At 48.4% G+C, this 5,070-nt stretch overlaps 3 non-coding genes across 3 annotated transcripts; 1 reads left to right on the top strand and 2 right to left on the bottom strand.

Moving 5' to 3' along the window:
- The first annotated feature begins 278 nt into the window (after positions 1-278).
- On the top strand, positions 279-350 carry TRNAQ-CUG (transfer RNA glutamine (anticodon CUG)). The gene has a single exon. It is a non-coding gene; the product is annotated as a tRNA-Gln (tRNA).
- Positions 351-1,008: 658 nt separating this feature from the next.
- TRNAG-CCC (transfer RNA glycine (anticodon CCC)) lies at positions 1,009-1,079 on the bottom strand. Its single transcript has one exon. It is a non-coding gene; the product is annotated as a tRNA-Gly (tRNA).
- A 3,369-nt stretch (positions 1,080-4,448) lies between these two features.
- On the bottom strand, positions 4,449-4,522 carry TRNAI-AAU (transfer RNA isoleucine (anticodon AAU)). Its single transcript has one exon. It is a non-coding gene; the product is annotated as a tRNA-Ile (tRNA).
- Between the last annotated feature and the right edge of the window lie 548 nt (positions 4,523-5,070).

The following is a 5,070-nucleotide window of genomic DNA, read 5'->3' as shown; positions in this document are numbered from 1 at the left end:
AAGACAAAAATCGAGACAGAGACAGGCAGAAACCGAGACGGAGACAGGCTCCCGGACACAGACACAGAGAGAGACAGAAAGTCAGAGATAGAGACGCACACACAGAGTCAGACAGGTGGATCAATGTAAGTGGCAGATGGTATCTTCGCCGCTGTGAACTTTGTCTCTTTTCTTGCACAAGGTAGAATTTCTTGAGAACAAGGGATTCGCGATTGACTTGGAAAGGTAAACGGTCCAAGTATTGCTGAAAAGGGTCGGAAGGAAAATCGCACTAAAGCGGTTCCATGGTGTAATGGTTAGCACTCTGGACTCTGAATCCAGCGATCCGAGTTCAAATCTCGGTGGGACCTGACTCGTTTTCTGTTTTCTACACGTCCTTCTCGACTCCCCTTAGTCTAGGTCCAAAGTGGAGGACGACTATGCTACTTATCTCTTAGTCGATTTTTACACGGGTTAGGTCGTATCTTAAGCCTAGGAAAGAGAGAAACTGGAAAGGGGCATGATTTGCTATGTATCTTCGGCGAAATCCTGTGTCGACTGAGTTGATCCTTTACCCCGATCTCTGGACTCCTTTCGCCTTCCAGGGTCAGTGCGAATACCCGTCTGTCTTATCGCGCCCAGCAAAGAGTCAGTCAAGCAGTGAGTGAGTCGGTCTAGTTGTCAGTCAGCTCTCATTTATTAAGCGCCAGCTCTGTGGCAGGCGCGGTGGTAAGCACCGAGGGCAGGAAGACAGGCACACAAAACAAAAGCTACATGGCGCAGGAGGTGTTCAACGAACGTGTATTGAATGGAAGATGAAGCTCACATAGAGAACGGCGATCAGCAAGAAGAGATTGGAGACTACAAAGAAACAGGGGTGTGAGGTCCGCGTGATGGGGTCGCCTGGGAGATGCCAAGAGGCTTGAGTGGAATCCCAGCAAGGGAGCAATTACTTGGTGGAGGGAGTGGGGAGAGGAGTCCGTGTTAGTGGTATTGGAGCAAGAAGGGAGGAGATACCTAAAACACTGCTGCATTGGCCGGGAATCGAACCCGGGTCTCCCGCGTGGGAGGCGAGAATTCTACCACTGAACCACCAATGCGCTCGTGCTGATCTCTTTTCTACTACTGTACCTCTCCAGGATCTGGGGGGCTGTGGGAGGGTGGGGCGGGAGGTAAGAGGGGGCTCCTCATTCTAAAGAAATTCCTTTTCTAAAAACTTTTTCTAAAATCCATTCATCTTTCCAGGCCTCACGTTCCTGGTTTACAATTTCACGGACTTGTACCAAATAACCCCTAAGACCCCGAGGTCACTAGCAGACTGCTCCAAGCCTACGAACCTCTCAGCCCAGGCTTACCTTCCTCCACGCTTGCCCACACCGCTCAGCCCCCTGCAGGGCTCGACTTCACTCGGGTCGCTCCTACATGGACATCTCTAGCTCTTAGCCCTCTCCTGAGCTTCGCTTACATTTTCTTTCTTACCTTTACGTGGCTTTACTTCATAATAACCAAGCATAGCACAAGGGAGAGCACAAGCTAATATGGCTTAGGGAACTGTGGCTTTTAATAGAACTGGGACCCGATGCCTAAACGTGTTTGCTCCTTCCAAGTCAATTACAGTACTCTGACAAACAGTTGATTCAGGGGCACTTGGGAATTTCGCAGTTATCCCGTCGATTCTTTGGAAAATGTTAAAATGATTGACTCAGATTTTCTGCAAAGACAACGTCAACAGTTCTGGACTGCAGACTCCACTGAGGGCCCGGAATACATGATCTCACCACAAACATCTTCGAAGATGCCAAGAGCTGTACAGCCGTACTGAAGAGCGTAGAGCCAAGAAACCCAGAGCTTTCCCCCAGAACACTTAACGAGCATACTTCCATGCAGACTATGACGCGCTGGCAGGACATTCAACACGGATACTCAGTCAAGGCACCGCAGTGATTCGACCAAGCACAGCTTCCCCGCGGCTAATCAGGCGTTGGGTCCGGGGTCAGAAGCTTCCGAGAGAGCGTTGGAGCTCGTCCTGGCCTCCTGTACTTAGCCTCAGTCACATTTTCACACAGATCGTGCTAATGATACCCCTTCAAAGCCAGCGCTGGAAATCGAAACCTGACCCAGTGGTGATGAGGATAAGACCGAAAAGGGAGTAAGGGGGAATAAGGGTGACTGGGGAATCGGCATGGAGAAATGCTTTAAAGCTGAGAGAGAGACAGACAGACAGACACGGAGAGACAGACAGAGACAAGAACAGAGAGATAGAGACAGACACAGAGAGAGAGAGACACAAAGACAGACAGAGACACACAGGGAGAAGAGAGAAGAGAGGAGGCTGAGAGACACAGTGGCAGAGACAGAAATACAGAGACAGAGAGAGACAGACACAGAGAGACAGAGACAGACATAGAATGACAGAGACAAAGACATACAGAGAGACAGAGATACACTGAGAGAAGAGTAGGAGACAGAAGGAGGCAGAGTTACAGAGACAGAAAGAGAGGGACAGAGAGATACAAACACAGAGACACACAGAGAGAGAGACCCGGAATGACAGAGACAAAGACAGAAAGAACGAGAGAGAGACAGAGAGAAACACAGAGAGAGAAACCGGAAAGACAGAGTGCAGTCTTCTGCTTGATCTTTATCACAGAGACATCAGTGGGGCTCCTAACACAGTGCAGTTCACTAAGGACTGTCAGAAACAAAAACAGACCCAAACCAGTCACGTAAACTAAAAGAGAATCCAGTGCTTTAACAAGAAGGAAACAGATTGCTCCAACCTCCAAGCCGCTTTGACCTGACAGAACTGCATCCTTTTACAGTTGGGGTTTGAACAACGGTGGTAAAATGTCAAAGATCTTATAAAATTCGGTGGTTTCGCTGAAACTCTCTTGCCCCATTACGTTAGTGTGCCATTCCACTCAGATATCACAATCTGGACCGTTCCCAATGACCGTTCCCAACTGGAGGGTACTCCTTTCTTTTCCAGTTCTTTGCTCTACGGGAAGAGCTGCCATAAAAATGTATTGCACACACGGATCCTTTCCCCTCTTTTTCTTTCCTTTAGTGTATAGAGCTAGTAGCAGGGCAACCCCACCTAGCTCCTGGCATCCTTTGCACGGAATAGTGCGAAGTCGTTCCAGAACACTCACAGGAGACCAGTAGTGTGTCGGGTCTGGTAGGCCGCGTGCTCCTCCCGGGGACTCCAGGTTGAGGGCTCCTGCAAAGAAAGGATGAGCAGAGATAGAGGGGACTGGGGGTGGGGGTGTTCCTCTTTCCAGGCTCGAGTCTGTCCGGACCCTTATTGCTCCGAGGAAGTTTCTCTTCATTCCTGCAGCATCTCGGAACTGTTCTCTGGGCCGCTCCAGCCCCTGAACAGCCAGCTAACTAGCTGCACATCCCTATCCAAGTCAGCTCTCTAGCTTGGCGTCGAAGGAGATGGACTAAAAAATCCTTGCTGTCAGTTTATCCTGAGGGTGGTGTTCACTGCTGAGCAACTATAACAATCCAGTTTCTGCGCGTTTCCTGGTTCCATTGTCAGGTATTTCTCCCCATTTCTCTCACTGACCATGCAACGCATTTGAATGTTTGCTTCCCTTCACTTTGTAGAACAGCAAACGTACTTCAGCGGATGTACGAGTCAGGGGCTACTTGCGGTGAGGAGACTTCCTGTGTTTCAGGGAATGAGACGTGGGTGCCCCTGGATTGGGAGGAATAACTAAAAAAATGATGTTTCGGGAATGTCAAGGACTACGACAGTGGTGTAAGAAGCAACGAACAACCACGAATGACTGCAAGGAAGCAAGGAATGATTTCCTCTCTCTGATGCAGAGTGAAGTAAGCGGAACCGAGAAAACAGTATCCACAAGGACTACCACAATGTGGGTGGAAAGAGCAACCACACGAGGTTGACAAGAGAATGTTGCAAGATTACAAAGAGCATGACCCCCAAAAAGGGATTTAAGAAGACATTCCGACCCGCACTCTTTGGGAGAAGTGTCGGAGGTCCACAGTTGTGGAACGTTGCACTTATTTTTTCAGACTTTTTCAATGCATGTTGAATTTTGCTAGTGTTTCCCCCTCCCCCCCTTTTTTTTCGTAAAGACTATATTGCTCGTTGAATGGGTTGGTTTTGTGGAGGGGCTGGGGGAAGAGGAAGAAATACTGGTGACCTGAGATCTATCAGTAAAAACTGTATTTTTTAAAGAGTAGGGAGATCAGTCTAGGGTTTCCCGTACTCCCCACTTCACCCAACCAGCCCGATCTGCTGCTGCAGGTGGCACAGATGTTTCAGGAAGATCGATCTATTATCCTTGGTTGTGCTAAGGTGGAGTCGAGGTAGCTGGCATTCCACATTTATCTTTCGTTGGCTAGTTTCGTTGACCCCGCAAAGGGCTGTTGCAGTAGGGAATTTACTTCGGTCCAGTTAAGAGTGGGATTCCAGCGAGTGTCTCTCTCGTAAAATCAGTTGGCCCGTACGGGGATCGAACCCGCGACCTTGGCGTTATTAGCACCACGCTCTAACCAACTGAGCTAACCGGCCTCTGATGGTGGGCTTTTTAATCAATACTAATATGTACTACGAAAACCTATTGTTGTGCCCCTAAAATTGCTGTTTATTTTTAGGGGATAAGTTCAGCAGTTAAACGTTTATGAAAGTGATTACTATTGGCTAATCACTCTCCTAAAGGTTGAGGATACAAAATGAGACAAAAGACAAAGGAATTCACAACAAGCAAATAAATATCTGCAACAAACTCTCTATAGGATAAATTATTCAGAGGGCTTGGGAAAGGCTTCCTTTGCAACATGCGGTTTTCGTTGGGAATGGAAGCCAGAGAAGCTAGTAGACAGACAGGAGGGAACACATTCCAGGCATGGGGCCCTTAGGTGGGAATAATCCAGTAGTGAGGTTTGACCCGGCGAAATCTGCGGTATGAGAAGGGACCAAGGACTCAAGAGTAGACAGTGAGGAGTTATACGTTGGTGCACCAAGACAGTAAAACAGTCAGGAGAGCGTGACTAGAGCCAGAGAGATAGCCTGAGAGAAAACTGGGATTGAAGGATTGAAGATCACTGTGTGTAGAAACA

Source organism: Notamacropus eugenii, chromosome 2 (genome assembly GCF_028372415.1).
Source record: "Notamacropus eugenii isolate mMacEug1 chromosome 2, mMacEug1.pri_v2, whole genome shotgun sequence".
In the NCBI taxonomy this organism is placed as follows: Eukaryota; Metazoa; Chordata; class Mammalia; order Diprotodontia; family Macropodidae; genus Notamacropus; species Notamacropus eugenii.
Note: the sequence above shows the minus strand (reverse complement) of the source record. Positions and strands in the feature narration are given on the sequence as shown.